This window comes from Sorex fumeus, unplaced genomic scaffold (genome assembly GCF_029834395.1).
Source record: "Sorex fumeus unplaced genomic scaffold, SorFum_2.1 ptg000013l, whole genome shotgun sequence".
In the NCBI taxonomy this organism is placed as follows: domain Eukaryota; kingdom Metazoa; phylum Chordata; class Mammalia; order Eulipotyphla; family Soricidae; genus Sorex; species Sorex fumeus.
Genome location: NW_026606070.1, coordinates 14293145 through 14313724, shown reverse-complemented (window position 1 = coordinate 14313724; position 20580 = coordinate 14293145). Strand labels below are relative to the sequence as shown.

Here is a 20580-nt window from a genome sequence, read left to right as displayed (position 1 = left end):
TCTGAGAGGGGCGGAGGAATCGAACTCGGGTCGGCCATATTGGCCGCTTGCAAGGCAAACGCCTTATCCACTGTGCTATCGCTTCAGCATACCTAGACATAATATATAAAATTAGGAATTTTTTAAGAAACTGGCATATGAATAGTATAAACAAATAACACACTTCTCATTGCTTCAGACTATATATTACATACACTCTCTTGTCTCCTTGTGTTTACCTGTGCTGATGGACCTCATAATGAACCACTTCCAGCACCTCACCTTTATTCAGGCCACTTTATAGTTTATAGCACAAACTTCACTCTGTAGCCATTCTTGTGGAGGTAGGCGGTGGGTACAAAGTGTAAGTGCATTTTTAAACTTTTTTTAATTGAAAGTTCTTCTCCATAATGACAGACTTAAACCAAGTTATGAACTATTACAAGGCTCCATAGTTACTTTCTGTTCTATTAATAATTACAGCTATAAAGAAGTCATAACTATGAGTCCACATATTATTTCAGAAAATATGATTGAGTCTGTGTTGACTATAGCTACAGTAAGCAGTATTGGAGTACATTTATTTACTGTAAAGGATCCGTCCTGGGGTAAATTCTGTGATGTTGCAAATCTAAGGGGAAAAAATGGATTAACCCTTCTTTTTTAAAAAAAATTATTTTATTTATTTTTACATGTTGGCTTCTTGGGTCACACGTGACAATGCTCAGGAGTTACTCCTGGCTCTGCACTCAGGAATTACTCCTGATGGTGCTTGTGGGACCGTATGGGATGCTGGGGGATCAAATCTAGGTTGACCACATGCAAGGCAAATGCCCTGCCTGCTGTGCTATCGGTCCACCCCCTTAACTCTTCTTTTCAACTGCATATGTCTGTGACACCACCTTTGTCAATAATATAGCATATAAAATAGAGAACAGTTATAAGAACTTAGATATTTCTACTCTGTTACATATTAAAGATATTTGCAAACTGTAAATCAATGGCAATCCCTTTAGTTTGTATTTTTGGTTTGGAAAATAGAGTGATCTCTTTTAAAAGTATATGGTTAATATGCATTAAATATTTAAAGAATAAGTTAACAAAATACATTGGTGTTTTCTAAATTTTAATTTCTAACATGAGAAAGGTTGACAAAAATAATACACATAAGCAGACATTTTCTTAACTTCTGAATAACTCTGAAGAATATAAAGATGGTCCAGAAACTAAAATCAAAGAAACAAACAAACAAAAAAGAAATACTGGAGCAGAAATATGTGAGACCTAGATTCATAGGTGAGCAGTATTTTGAGCATTAATTAAATATGCTTATCTGTCAACTTGGCCAGAAAAATGCTTTAAAAAGCAAAAAGCATAATTAAACCCTGAGATTCAGTGTCTTAACCTGCTCAAGTCTCTCCTTTCCTTCAAAATCTGAATAATATTCTATGCATTTTCTTTCTTTTTGGGGTCACTCAACAGTGTCCCAGAAGCTACATCTAAACCAGTGCTTGGAAACCACGTGGTGTCAAGGATCAAACCCAGGGCTTCTGCATGGAAAGCATGTGCCCTCCATTCAGCCATTGCCCTTGGTCCTACTCGATTCATTTTTGTAACTGGTGTAGCATTTGGAGAGTATGTTGCACAAACGATGCCTTCATTAAATATTATGCAACATTTATTTTTCTTCTGAGAAATAATATAAAATTAGAGTCTTAGTCATGTGTCAGATATGTATAGTTTTCTTTATGTTGAAGCAAGCAAAGAGGAAAAGGAGAGGGGCCAGAATTTTGATAAAGACCATGAGGGAAAAGGCAAGTAGAGCCTCTGCCCGTTGAGTCCTCAGATCAAATAGACTGTACTGTTGAGATGGTTATTTTTATTTTTTTTTAACTGAGTTTAGGTGCCTAAGTCCATTTTGCAGTGTGAACAAACATAGGAATCAGAAGTGATTTGAATTCTGTCTTGCTCCATATTGGATGTGTTATTCATACCATTTCATGCATAAAGACACTTGGAGCTTTAGTGTCCTCAGCCAGAAAATAAGGTCCTTGTAGAGTACATAGATAGGGAGTCATACTACATAGCAAGTTTAACTGAAGCAAAAGGCAACATGAGCCAAGGCACTGCTGTTAATTTACTGAGGGATAAATAGGAAGGTGGAAATACTCCAAAGGCAGTTTGATTTGATTTGATCTTTGATTTGATCTTTCCAAATCTGAAGTTATGATATCACTAAGAGATGAACTTAAGGGAAAGGAAATAAACTTTAAAGTATTGGAAAATAGAAATCATTTTAGAAAATATTGCTTAAAGTTTTCTTTGACTTAAGTATTGTAATGCTTTCTAAAAGTATAGACATGCATCTACAGCTCTGTGACCTTGATATCAGTGAAAGCACATATCAGTGAAAGCAAGGGAAACCAAGAGTGGGACAGAGAAAGAGTAGTCATATTGGACTTTTTTACATAGACAGATGAAGCAATTATAAGCAGACAGGACAAGGTATCTCCGTGAATTTAGAAATCAAAAGATTGCAATTTCATTCAGACCAAGGTCTATGACCCAAAACTGAGGCTGCACACTGATCTGAAAGTATTTATTCCTCTGTTAAATATTTATAGGTTATTAATTCATTAATTTTATTTTGTCTTTGATCCACACCTGGATGTACTCAGGGCTTAATCCTGGTTCTACACTCAGAGATCGCACCTGGCAGTTCTTCGGGAACCATATGTGGTGCTGGGGATCAAATCCAGGTTGGTTGCATGAAGGGTAAGTGCTCTACCTGTTGTACTGTCTCTCTGACCCCATTGGATATTTAAATTAAAATTGATTAATTTTCCTCAGATATCACCAATATATCTGACACGAAATCTGACACGCCATCTTGTCAGTAAAGAAACAAAGAGCACCTGGTCCAGACAAGGTCAGACCTGAACACCTGAAGAACCTACCGTCAGTACTCATCAGTACACTGGCTCGGCTCTTCACACACTACCCGTCTGAATGCAAGATTCCATCCCAATGGAAAACCAGCAGGACTGTACAAGAAGGGAGACATCCACGACATTGGCAGCTATCGCCCAATCTGCCTATTGTCTGTCATCTACAAGTTGTTCACTCGAGTCATCCTGAATAGGATTGGAAGAACACTAGATGGAGGACAATCATGCGAGCAAGCCGGGTTCCACAAAGGATTCAGCACCATCGACCATATCCACACAATAACCAAGCTCATTGAGGTTTCTCGGGAGTTCAAGATGCCGCTCTGTTTAACGTTCATTGATTTAAAGAAGGCCTTTGATTCTGTTGAGACGGAAGCGGTCATTGAAGCCCTAGCCAATCAGGGCATTCAAACTCAATACATCAGGATCCTCCGTGAGCTGTATTACTGATTCACTACCAGGATCTCAACATTCTACAAAAAAGTGATCATCCATGTCAAGAGAGGGGTTCAGCAGGGTGATACTATTTCACTGAAACTCTTCAGTGCCACTCTCAAGAACGTCATGTGATGACTGGAATGGGAAGGAATGGGAGTGAAGATAGATGGTCGGCAACTACACCACCTCCGCTTTGCTGGTGACATCGTTCTAATAACACCAAACATCAGCTAAGTGGCACAAATGCTGACGGACTTCGACCGTGAATGTGGAAAGGTCGGATTATAACTGAATCTCGCAGAGACAATCAAGGTTACGGTCCTCCGGTTGTTCATCAATTTGCTCGAGCGGGCCCAGTAACGTCTCCATTGGAGACTTTGTTGTTACTGTGTTTGGCATATCGAATACATCACGGGTAGCTTGCCAGGCTCTGCCGTGCAGGTGAGAAGCTTGCCGGGCTCTCCGAGAGGGGCAGAGGAATCGAACTCGAGTCAGCCATGTTGGCTGCATGCAAGGCAAACGCCCTACCGCTGTGTTATCGCTCCAGCCCCACAAAGACAATGTTCATGAGAAACAGTCTTGTTCCTGACGTTCCATTCACTCTCAATGGAATGACCATCTCCAAATGCAACAGTTATATATACCTAGGTCGAGAAGTCAACATGATGAATGAACTGGCACCTGAGTTATGCAGGAGGAAGAGAGCGGCTTGGAACGCCTTCAAGAGCGTTGAAGAAATAACTAAGAGGATGAAGAACCTCCAGTTCCAAGCACATCTCTTCGATTCCACTGTTCTTCCTGCATTGACATACGCCTCAGAGACCTGGGCCCAACGAAAACAGGATGAGAATGCTATTTGAGTCTCTTAAAGAGGAATCGAAAGAGCTATGCTTGGAGAATCACGATTTACTCAAATGAGAGAGAGAATCCAGAGTTCTGATCTCCGTCAACACTCAAGAATCAGGGACACTGTCTCATTTGCCAAGGCATCGAAAATCAGATGGGCTGGACACGAAATGAGATTTAGAGACGACCGCTGGGCTAGAGCCATTACAGACTGGATTCCTCAGGACGTCAAAAGATCGCGTGGACGCCCACCTACGAGATGGTCAGACTTCTTCGTCAAGACCCTGAATGATCAGTTTGAGGCTCTTCATGTTCCTAGAACGAGCAGATGCCATTGGGCTACGCTAGCACAAAACCGGGATAAATGGAGACGTTACTGGTGCCCACTCAAGCAAATCGATGCGTAACGGAGTATCAAGTGATCAAGTGATCACCAACATATAGACAAAAGTTTTGGCTTTGGGGCCAGGTAGAACTAAGTTTGACTCCTAACTCCACTGTTTTGGGCCAATTGATTAAAGCAAAAACAATTATTGCATCCGCCCCACCCTTGATTATTGCACTAATTTTTTAATGATTTAATAGTGAGAATAAACACCTACAGGTCCTCATAGTATCAAGTGGGAGACAGATATTATATAAGAATGACTTTAATGAGGACTGGAAGATAACCCCTCGGGCTGAAGTGCAAGTTTTGCATGTTCTAGGCCCCTGGCACTAACAGTTTTCTGTCTCACTGAGCACAACTAACTGTAGCCTCGTGGCTTCCTCTGTGGAGCTGAACAGTGCCACATGGCCAGGCCCACACACTGAACCACCAGACCCACTTCATTAGTCTGAGTATCGCCAGGAGTGGGCACAAGAAACCAATCTGAGCACTGATAAGAGGTGCACCCCTAAACATCCCCCATAAGACATTAGTGAGTCACATCGAGATGAATTTTAAGTTGTATTGTAAGTCAGTGAGGAAAAGCGTGATAATCAGAAGAAAGAGCATACACAAAAGATGGCAGGAGAGATCAGGAACATTTGAGACAGAAAGATTCAGTCAGAACTGAATATCTGCTGAGCTGAAGAGAGCCAAGAGGGAATGCAGACGCCGTAGTTCTTTGTTTGTAAATTGAAGAAAATGCACCGTAGGGTGATGATCTGGAATAGTGAGAGCCGGAACTGTCTCTCCAACAGTGGCTGCTGCTCCGAAGACTGGCAGAATTATCATTATATAATTTCTGCAAGGACAAAGAGGCTACGTGAAGTGCATAAAGATCAACTTTCTTTGTAACACTGGAAATGTCATGGCCCTTTAGCACTGGGAAGTGGCAGGCGAGTGAGTCTCAGTCCTTGCAATGAGCAGCAGGTCGGCACTCAGAGGAAGCAGCACGTTTGCCTTTGGTCTTGGATGAGAAAGAAGCCTGTTGGTGTGAAAAGGAACGCTGCAAAGGTGTGGTGGAAAGGAAGGAAGGATCAAGTCAAAGAAACGTGATTCTACATTCCCTCCCAGACATGTCTTAAAATGCAGCATTCCATTCCCGTAATCCATCATTTTTTATCTTACAGGCAAAAGTTCCAGCTTTCTGACATGTTCCTGCAAGCAAAGGTTTGAACAAAGCAGCTACTACAGAGAAATTCTTTGGGTGGCATCAACAGAATTGCATTGAACTGCAAAATTTGGTAGCCTTGCCCATCCAGTGCCTTTTAAATGAACTGTAGAAAAAGAGAGAAAGAGAAAGAGGGGGGGTGAAGGGGAAAGAGAGGGAGAGAAAGAGAGAGGGAAGGAAAGAGAGAAAAGGGGAGGGAGGGAGAGAGAGAGGAGAGAGGAGAGAGAGAGAGAGAGAGAGAGAGAGAGAGAGAGAGAGAGAGAGAGAGAGAGAGAGAGAGAACCTGTGTGGTGCAGGGGCTGTAGTACTAATAGCTTCAACTCCTGGGTCCTACCCCTCACTTCTCTGTGTCATAGTTTTTTCCATGAACAAGTCTGTTGATGAGCAGAGTATGCAGTACTTCATAGGGAGTGTTGTTAGGATTAAATAAGTAAACAGTAAATGGACAAAGTCTTCAGAATAGTTCTTGACTCTAAGCCAAAGTAAGCATGAGTGTTAGTTTTCATTTCAGTGCCTGAAAGTGTTTATGATTTTTCTCTCCCTCTGCTCTCTCTCTGTTTACTATGTTATCCTATGTGTTATTGTATTATTATCATTATTTTGGTTTAGGAAGTCACATCTGGCGATGCTCAGGACTTACTCCTTGCTCTGTGTTCAGGAATCACCCCCAGTGGTGCTCAGAGGACCATCTGAGATGCTGAGGATCAAACCAGGGTCAGCTGTATTCAGGAGAAGTGCCGTAATCTCTATTGTCTCTCTCTCTCTCTATTTCTCTCTCTATATATATGTATATACATAAAGATATACCATTATGCAAAGATAAACCATTATGATGCACATATATTTATAATATGTGGAAAATCATACATACACATATAGAATTATACATGTTCACACATATGGAAAGGATTAAATGTATTCTTTATTTTTGGGGGGCCACACCATGTTCAGGAATCACCCCTGATGGTTCTTGGGGAACCTTAGAGGAATGTGGGTTTGAACACAGGTTAGCCATGTGCAACGCAACCACCCTACCTGCTATACTATCTCTCTGGCCCCTAGAATGGATTATTTTGAAGGTGGGGATTTGGGTCCACACTTGAAAGTGCTCAGGGGTTATTTCTGGAGGTACTCAGGAGACCAGGATCAAACCCCTGGTCGGTTGCATGCAAGGCAACACTTTACTCCCATACTATCCGTCTACCCTCTAAAATGGATTGTTGAATCAAACAGAATAAAGCACAAACATCCGTGAACATTCATCTACATATATAAATAAACACATACAGGGTCTTTGCTATCTTGCTGTTAAGATGTATATAAACTTCTCAAGGTGCTGCAGACAATAAGAAGTGGTTTAAATTTAATGAGTTTTTAAATACTGTAACTATTAAAGATACAAAAGGAAGAAAGCTTTAATTTGCATCCCATCTTTCCAGGGAGTAGTGTTTTGTATTCCTAATTGCTGATGCATAAGACAGAAAGTGGTAGAAGCTTGCTTTTTGGCCAGCTCTTTTTTTTTCTTCCTAATATCATGTGTAACCATCAATCTTCCCAGCAGCCAGTCCATCTCCCGGCAACTGCCCCAGTAAAATTAAGCTCTAAGGAAGAAGTGAAGAGGTAGACAGCAGGGATGGGGTCTGAGAACCTATTGCCTCATTTTGCAAACAGTTGAGCTTCCTGCATCTAGAACCGTTTCCAATGATCAACTTGCTCACGAAAGACTGAGTTCCTCAGTGTTGGGAATGCAGGATGCGATTCCAGTCTGACCTATGTTTCAAAATCACAAATATTTATCAAAACAAAATTCTTTAAAAATAACAGAATTTAAAACTTAGAAAATACCCCCAAATAAGCAGAGATATAATTCCAAAATTTCGACTATAAAGAAGCCTGTTAGTGAGAAAAGAAATGATGGAAAGGTAGTGGGAAGGAAGAAAGGATAAAGTCCAAGAAACTTGATATCTAAATTTCCAAATTATAATGCCAAAATTCCATATTTCTATTTCACAGAAAGAGAGTTTTGAACAATCAGCATCTTTCCTCCAAACTTCATTTCCACTGGTGACTTTTTTTAAAATTAATTTTTTAAAAAATTATTGAGGCAATATGGCTTACAGTAATGTTAATGTCTACGCTCTTGGTGTACAAAGTAACTGCACCTCCCAAAGAGCCCAACAGCTTCCATCACTGTTTTCCATGTCACTCTGAGTCTGCTGTCCCTCTCAGGCCCGACCACTCTTACCAAACTTCAACCAGGTAATCTCAATTTCAGGCTTCTGTTAGGGACCAGTGCCTGGAAGTGCTAGATAGGGTCTTCTGTTTCTAGTCTAGCATGTACTGAACTTGGAAGACACTGCACCAATCTCGCACCAAACAACACGTTGACCAGATAGAACGTTGAACAGCTCCTTTCGATCTGGCAGAGAAGTGGGTCGTATGGAAAACCACCCTGCTCAAACCACAGAGGCAGGGGGGGATGGGGGGATGGGGGTGGGAGGGATATTATCCATGGTGGTGAAAAACGGGCACTGGTGGAGGGATGGGTATCTGATCATTGTATAATTGAAACCCAAGCACAAAAAAAATTGTAAATCTACAACTGTAAAAAAATAAATAAATTAAAAAAAATATTAAAAAAAAACTGGAAAGGCGTAGGTCTGACTTCCCACCAAATGTCACATAAACTTTTTTCATAGGAGACTTATATTTCCCTGCAGTTTTATATCACAGGATTCCCTTGGTCCTCCAACTTCTCCCTCTGTATCTGGTTCCTTTGGCCACTTTATGAAGTTGGGGAACTCGACACTAGCGAAACCCTGCTCGGTGCAGGTGATGCTATAGATCTGGAGGACATCACAGGGGTTTCATCTCTGTTTGACCTGAACGTGGCTCTTCATGGTGCAAACTTCAACACGTTTGCTCTGTTGCCACCCAGGGTTGCCAAGTTCCTTTCTTTGCTCTGATTGATTGATTTAACCCAGAAACTACTGTAGAAGGAGAAGTTAGCCTCTCATGTGGTCATGAAATTTGGCACAACCTGAAGCAAGTGGAAACTGCTCTGTTTTCATTCACATTTGCTTCTGAACTCTGTAACAATGGAATTCAATTCCAGCAAAGTTCTTTCTGAGATATTCTAGATTTCCCTGGGGACTTATGTTCTGTTCTCCCACATCATGTTATCATTTATGGATTCAGGTCTGATATTGAGGTCTTTAATCTGTTTTAATTTGACTTTTGTACAATGTGTTAGAAAGGAATCTGAATTTATCTTTTTTTGACCAGTTTTCCTAGCACCATTTGTTGAAGAGACTACATCATTCCACTTATATTTTTTGCTCCTTTATCAAAGATTAACTGCCCATATATTTGGGGAAGTATCTATGGGCTTTCAATTCTATTCCATTGGTCTGAAAGTCTATCTTAATTCCACACTGTTTTGATTATCACAACTTTATAGTTTGAACTTGCAGAGAGAGAAACCTCACATATTCTTTTTTCCCTAAAATTGTGATTAGGTCTGGGTAGTGGGGGGTTGTGATCGTTATTTCTTTTTTTTTTTTTTTTTGTAAAACTTAGAGCATTTGATCTATTTTAAAATGCCATGAGTATTTTACATTGAATTTGCAGAGCTCTTTGGGGGAAAATTGTCATTTTGACAATATTAGTCACTCCAATCCATGAACAGGGAATGTGTTTCCATTTCCTTGTCTCTTTTTTCCCCTTTTATAGTGTTTTATAGTTTTCTTTGTATAAATCTTTTACCTGCTTGTTAAGGTGATTGCATTGGTACTTGATTTTCTGAGGCCAAATTGTGAACAGTATTGGTATTGATTTTGTAATCTTCCACTTTAACGTACAAGTCTATTGTTTCTAGGGGCTTTCTTTGTGGAGTCTTGGGGATTTTCTAAGTTTCAGCTACTGTTTAAGAAAATGACTAATGCAAAATCATATGCCTATAATTTCAATTCAAGTCTAACAGCAGATACAGAACATTTTTGTCAATACAATTAAATACATACTGATCCAGATCACACACCACTGTTTAGCCTAACGTTATTCAATACCACAAAACAACGAAACAAAAGGAGCAAACAGAAATGCAGTGCAATGCAACGTGGCGCCTGCAGCTGCAGTGCGGAGGGTTAACGGCAACCTCATTTCAGGTGTGGGGCTTTGGCGCCCTCCTGTGGTAGTAACGAGCCCTCCCTCCCCCCCCCCCCCCCCCCCCCTTTTGGTGGCGATTTCAACCTCACTTTCCCATTTGAAGAAAAGGAAAGAAGGGAGGTCCAACTGACTGTTTTATTTTATTTTATTTTATTTTATTTCATTTCATTTGATACTTTATTTTTTAGTTTTAAAAATTGTACTAAGGAATCGTGATTTGCAAAGTTAATGATAGTTGAGGATTATACATAGGAATGTTCTAGCACCAATCCCACCACCAGCGTCAACTTCCCTCCACCAGTGTTCCCAGGTTCCTTCCTGTATTCCCAGCCTGCTGCTTGGCAAGCACATTCGTAAGTTTGATCATCGTCGCTTGGATTCATGTTTTCAATGCTGTTGACTCTGGGGGTTGTATATCTCGATATACTACTCCCCCACATTACCAGTGCAACCCAGGGCCTTGACCCCTTCCTTAACTTCCCTTTCTCATCTTTTTAACTCTACCCTCAATTTCCTTCCTTCTCTGCCCTTCTCTTTCACATTTTGGGAGTCAAGGGTAATTGAGGCATCTCGCTCTTTAGTGCTTTGCATGCCCTTGTCCAGTTATTCCCTCTTAGTACAGATAAGTGAGACCTCTTTGTAATAGCATCAAAAGATTGGAAAAATAACTGGCAGGTTACTAAACAATGGAGGTGAGAGAACATTATCAATTTAATGTAGAACCATTTGAAATTTATCCCTGTTAAAAGGAAGAAGACACAAAGAAATGGCAAGATATTTTGTGTTCATGGATTGAAATAATTAGTATTATTTCCAGATTCTGGCTATTGTGAATAGTGCTACAGTAAATATAGAAGTGCAGATGCTATTTCTACTGTGCATTTCTTTTTGGCCTCCAGGGTATATTCCCAGAACTGGTATTGCAAGGTCTTATGGAAGTTTTCTAGCTTTTGGAGGAATGCCCAAATGGTTTTCCAGAAAGACTGGACCAGTCATCATTCCCACCAACAATGAAGGAGAGTCTCTTTTTCCCTTCATCCAGGCCAGCACTGGTAGCTCTTATTCTTTTGAATGTGTGCCAGTCTCTGTGATGTGAGATGATATCTAACTGTTGTTTTGATTTGCATGTCCCTGATGATTAGCAATGTAGAGCAGTTTTTCATGTGTCTTTTGGCCATTTGTATTTCTTCTTTGAGAAGTTTCTATTGATTTCTTCTCCCCTGTTTCTGATGGAGTTAGAGGCTTTTTTTCTTGTGAAGTGGTACCAGTGCCTTCTATATCTTGGATATTAACCCCTTATCAGATGACTATCGGGTAAATTATTTTTACCAGTCTGTGGGCTGTCCTTTGTATCTTGGTCACTGTTTCCTTTGAGGTGCAGAAGTTTCTTAGATTTGGATAAATTATTTTTACCAATCTGCGGGCTGTCCTTTGGATCTTGATCACTGTTTCCTTTGAGATGCAGAAGTTTCTTAGTTTAATGTAATCCCATTTGTTTACTTTTGCTTCCACTTGCTTGTTCAGTGATGTTTTATCTTTGAAGATGCCTTTAGCTTCAGTATCATGAAAGATTTTTGCCTACGTTTTCCTCATGTTCCTTATGGATTCAGGTCTGATATTGAATTCTTTAATCAATTTTAATATGAATTTTGTGCCTTGAGTTAGATAGATGTCTGAGTTCATTTTTTAATGTGTAGCTGTCCAGTTTTCCCAGAACCACTTGCTGAAGAGGCTTTCCTTGCTCCACTTCATATTTTTTGCTCCCTTATCAAAGATCAGGTGTTCATATATCTGAAGGTCGGTGTCAAGATATTCAACTCTATTCCACTGATCTGTGGGTCTGTCTTTATTCCATGACCATGCTGTATTAATTGCTACTGCTTTGTGGTACAGTTTGAAGTTGGGGAAGGTGATGCCTCCCCAATTCTTTTCCCCAATAATTGCTTTAGATATTCGTGGGGGTTTATTGTTCCACATGAATTTTAGGATTTTTAAAATCTATTTCTCTAAAATATTTCACAGGCATCCTAAAAGAGACCACATTGAATCTGTATAATACTTGGGAAGTATTGCCATTTTGATAATGTTAATCCTGCCAAACCATGAGCAGGGGGATGTGTTTCCATTTTCTCATATCCTTTTTATTACTTGAAGTCGTGTTTTGTAGTTTCATTTGTATTGGTCCTTCATCTCTTTAGTTGAACTGATTCTTAGGCACTTGATTTTCTATGGAATGATTGGGAATGGGTTTGTGGACACTCTGGGTTCAATTTTTAACATCACCAAAAGCAAGCAAAAAAGAAAATAGTATTTTTATCGGACAAGGTCATAGTTCAAGGATTGAATCGCATCCTTTGCATGTATAAGCCACACCACTATGTGTGACCCAGAATAAATAACAACAACAAAAATATCTGTGATCAGTTGGGGAGAGGCTATAGAGAAAATGTATCAGCCTGCTAGCTCATCCTGTCCAGATCTTTCCATTTCAGCAGTCGTTATGGGATGTTATATCCCATTTGACCATTAAGCGGCAGTCTTGGGCTAAGAACGTGGTTAATTCTTTGTTCTGCTAATTACAAATAGCATGGTTACATGAAAATCATTTAACTTCTTCATGACAGCATTTGTAAAATTCAATTATTAACTAGAATCTTTCTGGTAGAGACACTCTGAGGATTCAGTGGGATAATGTATATGAAGTAATATAGTGTTTGCCAATTTATATGTACATATATTTGTAAAGGACGCTCATTTAACGGATTTTCTAGCCACCCGTTCTATTTGCTTGGATATTGGATGCAGCCCTATATATTCTGGAGGCTGTTTCCCTTTCTGAGGAAACTTTCACCAGTTATCCATTTCATTTTATGCAGAGTCAGTGTTTGATACAGGAGACCATGCTCTGATATTGAAGAAGTGATGTACCGTGGCACATTATGTACAAATGTTCAAAAGAAATCTATTAGGCTTTACCACTGAAAACTTTTATTTGCAATATGAATGTCATTAAGTGGTTTGAGAATAGCGTGCTCACAGCATCTTACCTGGCATCCACGGTCTCCTGTTAGGCAAATTGTACTGCAAGACCTAATAAAGGATATGCAGACTGCTATGGTCTTGATTATTATTTGCTTACTATTTTTAGTTTAAATAGTTGGAAAATTTCCAACTTGAGTATACCTATGTACCAATAATGAAGTGATTTTCTTTTGGCCTGTAACTCTTGTATTTCATTTTGTTTGAGTTTTATCTGTAAAGTATGTAAAGGAGATGAGAGACAGTGTGGATGGAGCAGGGAAAAGGAAAAGAATTCACTCTAATTATTTTTAATTTTTTTCTTTTTTTTTTTTTGCTTTCTGAGTCACACCTGGTGATGCACAGGGGTCACTCCTGGCTCTGCACTCAGGAACCACCCCTGGCAGTGCTCAGGGGACAGTATGAGATGCTAGGAATTGAACCCAGGTCGGCCGCGTGCAAGGCAAACACCCGACCTGCTGTGCTATTGCTCCAGCCCCTCTAGTTATTTTTAAACTTCAGGTGAGTCCTTGGGAGGACTATCATTGAAGCTTGAATTATACTCCTTTAGGAAAATTTAAGTAAACTTTGAAATATCTACAGTGAATGATTTAGGGAGATTGCATTAACTTATTAAAACGTGGTTTAACTTCTTGGCAAAAATGATGAAACTTGGTGAATTTAAAATATGATTTGTGTTTCTAGAGAAGCAACCAGAGAGGGAAAAGAACATCCACTTTGGAGACAGAAAGACCTTCCTTCCATATCTGGCATCACTGCACAGTGTCAGTGTAACCCTGGGAGAAATATCATCTCTGCGCCTCAGTTTTCAAATCCATGGAAGAAGAATCGTGATACTTCTTTTGTACAATTTATGGAAATATTAGAAAAATTATACCATTATCAAAGAGATCAACATTATTCTTAATTATAACGATTCATGAAATATTGATAATTGTAAAGATGAGCCTATTTTATTATATAACATTTTTTGTTTTCATCCGGGGGGGCCTCCTGGCAATTCTTGGCCAATGGGACTCAAAGCTCCATGTGGGGGCCGAGTGTTCAGAGCTGCCAGGCTCCCCCCGCAGCTTACTGGAGATGACTTTGGCCACCCCGGTGGTGCTTGGAGGCTTTCAGAGTCACACCAGATTGTGCCTGAGCACCATGTGGCATCTCAGGGACTGAATCCGGGCTGGCCACACTCGAGGCAAGTTCCTCCATGCTGCTGCCAGCTCTTCCTGCCTCCCCTGACTAAAGCACACCTACTTACAGCTGACCCTCAAACTTTGTCCCATCATAGACAAGGACAGAGAAGTCTTGTTTAGTGAAAAAGGCACCGAGCCATTTAGTCATGGAGAGGACACAGCTTCTATCTCCAGCAAGATGCAAAGTAGCAAAAGGATCAGTAGGATCAAAGGCCCAGGTTCTGCCGCAGACCAATCCGCTAGTAGGTCAGTAACTCACAATGAAACACAGCCCTGTTCTTAGGCCTCAACCAGGGGGAGGACTCTCCCCTCCCCTGCCTTTTCTGGAGGACTACAAGAAAGTTCTGTATTTTCCATAAAACAGAGCGGGTGGAGCTTTCTAGAGAAAGTCCTAGAAAGGGGTTTGTACCACCCCTTAAACCAACTCGCCCACTTTTTTTCATTACGGGGGGAATGGACAGGGAGAAGCCACCGTCTTCTGCAGTTGCCCATCCTGATGCCATGGAGTGTCTCTCCTCATTTCAGCAAACTCACTCATGTTGAGGGATTGTGCGATGACTTGAGTTTATAAATTCTTTTCCCATGAGCCCCAAGAGCACGTTTCAGCCTGTTCCATCCCTCACAAGAAGATTTCACGACTTCCGGTCTAAAACTGAGAAATGACCTTATCACTTAGTAGAACAGGTAAACCGGAACTGCCACCACCAGCTCAATCTATCTCAGTCTCACCCAGCGCTGCAACTTGGAATCACTTTGGGAACTTGGAAAAAGTCTCAGCGCCCTAAATGAGAATAACCCCAGAACAATTCAAAACTCTGAGGGATAGATTCAGGTCTCAATGTTTTTGTTAACTCTGCAGAAAACTCAAGTGTAGTCAGGGTAGAAAAATCACTGCTCTGTCTTGCTTTTCAAATACTGTGCATGTTAATAACCCAGAGTTCTGACTGCTTTTACAGAGCCTGTTGCTTTTTTTCTGAGCCTGTTGGTTTTGGATGAGGCCAAAGTGCCTCCACTTCCAACATGCTCTTAGTGATGCCAGTGATGTTGGTTTCTGGAACATGTTTTGAATAGCCAGGTTTCTTAAGTACTTAGCTCCCTCTTACCCTTCACCACCCAGATTTTTATTTGTTTTTATTTGGATAGGGGGAAAATAGACAACATCTTAGAGAAGGTATTTTGTTTTCTCCAGGCATATTCCTTTCAGTTTCTTAAAGATACAATTGACATATAGCACTCAATATGTTTAAGATATATCATGATATTTATGGGCAATGGTGAGGAAAGTCATTTAAAGGATGGAAATATCATCAATTCAAGCCCATGTTCTCCCTTTAACATGTATGTCACTTGCTTGTCTCTATGTCTTTTTGCTTTTTCCACTCTAGATAAGTCTGCGCTCTCTCTGGGACGCAAACTTCCTCTCTTGCCCTCACATCTTTCTAAGTAAGCTTGAATAGAAACTAACTTCCCCCACAAGTAAAAAAAAAAACCAACCAAACAAACAAACAAACCCCCCCCCCACAAAAACCGGAAATATTCTATGATGCAAGATTTCCTTTGTTTTGTCACAATGAGGTTTGAATTCAGGTTTCATACGTGCTAGATATGAGCCTTACTGTTGAGTCACATCCTTGGTCCTCCTTTATTGTGGCTGAATAATATTCCATGATATGCCTATCTAAAACTCAAAAGAATGTATAGGCAGTGCTTGTTTAGATTGAAAATTATCAGGAATTATCGATGTTTGGATCTGAATCCTTAAAAAAATTGTTGTTTTTTATTTGGTTTGAGGGCCACACAGAATCAGTCCTGCTTGGGAGGGAGGGGACCATATGTGGTACAGGGAATCAAATTGGGGTTAGCATCTTCTTTGCTATCTCTCTGACCTGTAAAACAGTTTTAAAAGGAATGGTCTTGCCCAGGCTTATTTGGTTAACATCCGCAAGTCAAAACGATAGTTATTACTTCATAGTTGACTTACAGTGTAAAAGTAAAGGCCCTCCCGTTGATCGTCGATTTGCTTGAGCGGGCCCAGTAACGTCTCCATTGGAGACTTTGTTGTTACTGTGTCTGGCATATCAAATACTCTCGGTAGCTTGCCGGGCTCTCCGAAAAGTAAAGTAAAGGCCCTCCCGTTGATCATCGATTTGCTCGAGCGGGCCCAGTAACGTCTCCATTGGAGACTTTGTTGTTACTGTGTCTGGCATATCAAATACTCTCGGTAGCTTGCCGGGCTCTCCGAGAGGGGCGGAGGAATCGAACTCGGGTCGGCCATGTTGGCTGCGTGCAAGGCAAACGCCCTACCCGCTGGACAGTGTAAGAAGCAGAAACTCTAGAGTCGGTTTGTGACTTGCACACCATCAGTTACAGGAAAATTTTCTTTGTATATGTATTTGTATTTTTTTAAAATATTAGTTCTAGAATCAGTATCATATTAATGAAGAAAAAGTCTCAACACCAAAGAACCAAACAAAAGCTGGATGTGAAATGAACAAAATGCAAATTTTATGATAAAGGGAGAATAGTTCCTTTATTCCTTTCAGTAAAAATCTGGTAATCTTTTATTTTATAATGTACATTGTGATAGTGAATCACGTGATCACTTGACATCCCATTACTCATCCATTTGCTCGATCGGGCACCAGTAGTGTCTCCATTCGTGCCTGTCGTGTGCTAGTGTAGCCGAGTGGTGTTTGCTTATCCTAGGAACACAAAGAGCCTCCAACCGATTGTTCAGGTCTTGATGAAGAAGTCTGATCATCTCGTATGTGGGCGGCCACGCGATCTTTTGACATCCTGTGGAATCCAGTCGGTAATGGCTCTAGTCCAGTGGTCGTCTCAAAATCGCATTACGTGTCCAGCCCATCTGATTTTTGACGCCTTGGCAAACAAGACAGCATCCCTGATTCTCGATCCTCGATGGAGGTCGGAACTCCGGATTCTTTCTCTCACTTGAGTGAAGCGTGATACTCCAAGCATAGCTCTTTTGATTCCTCTTTGGGAGACTCAATACTGAATTTTTTTCTTTACAAAGTGTTAGGTTTTATTTTTTGCAGGAAGTTGTCACATGTGATCAGCTTCGTCCTTTTTAGACCTATTTTTATCCAGAAAAACTGAAATCACACCTTGTAGTATTTAACAAGAAAAATTATTTAAAATTAGTTGGAAATAAAAATATTACACTTTGAATCTAAAATGCATATAAAACAATTCTTGAGAAGACATCTATACCCTTAATTATGTACATTAATATTTCACACTTATAGATTACACATTTAGTTATGCAACTTAGTAAATCATAGAAAGGAAATATAACAACCCCATTACCTTCATATTTACTGAAGAGCAGGAAATATGACAAGCAGAAAAAAAACAGGAAAAAGAAGATCAATAAAACAAATAGCTAATAAAATAAATAAAATCTGAGAAAGACTAAGAGGAAAGCCTCAATAGCAGTGGGAATAAAAAGAGAAAGTTAACGATATAGATTTTAATTAATAAATAAATTAATTAATTTTGTGGAGCACACCTGGTGGTGCTCAAGGGTTATTCCTAGCTCTTTGTTCAGTAATTATTCCAGATAGTGCTCTGGGAAACTTATAGAATGCCAGAGATCAGATCCAGGTCAGCTGTGTACCAGGCAAATGCCTTACCCATGGTACTATTTCTCCAGTCCCTATATAAAGATTTCTAAATGAAAACAAAGAAATTTGAAACTTCATTTTTTTGTTTTTTGAAGTATTTGTTTGTATGTTTGTGGGCAACAACTGGTGATGCTCAATGCTTACTCCTGGCTGTGCACTCAGGAATCACTCCTGGCAGGCTTGGGGGACCACTTCAGGTGCCAGAAATCAAACCCGGCTCTGCTGCATGAAAAAGCAAGGGCCTAGCCCTCTACTGTCTCTTCAGCCTTTGTTTGCCTAAGTATTTATAAAATATCTTGTCAAACTAACTTAAGAAATGAAATGATAAACAAATAACATTGACAGTTGCTTAGTTTGTTTTTGTATCTTAAAATATTTTCTGGATATACAGTTATTTTATAGCTTATATCTTATACATAGCTATTTTATATCTTATAGCTTATATATCTTATAGCTTATATCTTCTAGAAAGAAAGAAAGAAAGAAAGAAAGAAAGAAAGAAAGAAAGAAAGAGGGGCCAATCAATAGTGCAGCAGGTAGGGCATTTGTCCTGCAAAAAGCAAATTATTTGATATTATTCTAATATACATATTTGTTATAATAATAATAATTATTATTACACCAATATGTCAAACCATCCACCAATTTTGTTGTTGTTGTTGTTCGGTTTGTGTTTTGGGAGCCACACTGGGCAATGCTCAGGGATTACTCCCTGCCCTGCACTCAGGTGTCACTCCTGATCAGGGAGATTGATCAGGGTATGCGAGATTTGCAAGCACCTTACCTGCTGTGCTAGAGGTATCTTGCCCCCAAACGATCCACCATGTTTTAAGGCACCCCTTGAAAGAAAAAACCAGGAGAATTAATATCTTTTCTAATTTTGTTTTCTTTATTTTATTTCTTTAGATTGGGTCATAATCAATTCTTTTAATCAGACATATCTAAGTTTAAAATTTCAGCCCTTCCTGATTCTATCTTTAAGCTGGGAAACAAGATACTTTTCTCATTTGCATAAATAATTCTTTATTATGCTCTCATATGATAGAAAATCACAAATGGTTAGTCTTAAGATGGTTCAACCTCTTGATCATGTTATCAAAGTTCTTCCAATCTTATCACATTAGCTATGCATTTCATCCTGGGCACAAGGGAGCAGTGGAAACACCAAACATCTCAGTTGCGGGAAATAATATTCTCGGTGGAAAGAGCCTATGTCTACCTGTCATGTGCCTCTAACTTATCAGGGAAGAAAATCCTGCCCAGGAAACTCCCCAGAAAACTTCCCAGTCATCTAATTTTCCAGAAATACGTCACAAGTTAACTTCTAAATCAATCACTGGCAAAGAGAGTGGGGCTATTATGATGGACTACGTCAGTGATAATTCATTACCAGGTGACAATTCACTTCATTACATTGTGGAGCACACATGGTCAAATCAGGATCTTTTCAGGAAAAAGAGGTCAAGGAACTGGAGTGGTGACTGCCACAACTCTACCACACTATTTAGAAAAGGTGTCCTTCACTGTTTAAATTTTGAATTAGGCAGTTGGACACGTGAGTTCACACAGAAGCATCAGCAGATTGCCACCCAACTGAATTTTTTCTATTTACTTGAGAATGTTTTAATTTGTACCAGTAATCTTGTTCCTAGTAATAAAAGTGATTTTTACCTCACCACCATCAAAAAATTTTTGAACAGGTTTCACATAGCAATCTACAACAATATGATCTTTGTTGCCTTATTCAAAAATCTAAAAACAAAGGACCCGGAGTGACATTTAGTGTCAGAATATACACCTTCCATTTGTGAGCTCTGGGTTCAATCCATGGTACTACACAGGGGAAAAAAAAACAGCAGCTATGAAGGTAAAGCTATATACTTGTAAACAAGCACACTATATTAATATCAAAATAAATATCTCAAGGAAAGAATGAAAAAATGTTTCCCAAAAAGAACAGCTATTTCTCACTTCTATCAACACTGGACTACCAATTCACTATATCTTAGTATTCCAAGGTGACACGTCTTCTGGCTATTTATTTACTTATTTGCTTTTTGGGTCACAACTGGCGATGCTCAGAGATTACTCCTGGCTCTGTACTTGGGAATTACTCCTGGCGGTGCTGGGGGTACTATATGGGATGCTGGGAATTGAACCCATGTCCGCCGAATGCAAGGCAAGTGCCCTACCTGCTGTAATATCACTGCAGCCCTTCTTCTGGCTCAGTAGGTGTTCAATAAGTATGTTGAAAATAATATTTTAAAAACCCACAATTTTATTCAATTGGGTATTGATAGACAAAGCTATTGTTCTAAAATTAATAAATCTCTCCCAGTTTTCCTGTTATACAACTGGCAGCGTCTGGCAGTGACCTCTCAGTATTGTCCTTGCATCAGGTGGCTAAGCAGTGTAACCCAGTCATTGACATTCCTTGGCAGATAGAGAGTAGAAATGGGAGTTAGGGTTTTTTCATACCATCTTCATCTGTCCCAAGCTTTAAGTCTCAGAGGAACATCTTAAGGAACATCCTAAGCCTCAGAGGAACATCTGAGGAACATCCTAAGCCTCAATGATACCTACCTCTTAACCAGAGAAAGGCTTGAGAATACAGGACTCTCTATAACTTATGTGGCTCTTCTCCCTGAACTCGACATGAACTACAACATGAATTCATTTCAGTTTGGAAAAGATAGAACCAATGTGAATATTAGATGTTTCTTGAAAACAAATC

At 39.8% G+C, this 20580-nt stretch overlaps 1 protein-coding gene across 1 annotated transcript in view; it reads right to left on the bottom strand.

The window, feature by feature from the left end:
• The window catches only part of RASSF6 (Ras association domain family member 6), a 140700-nt gene that overhangs the window by 58140 nt on the left and 61980 nt on the right, over nucleotides 1-20580 (bottom strand). The gene's annotated exons all lie outside the window — the stretch shown is intronic.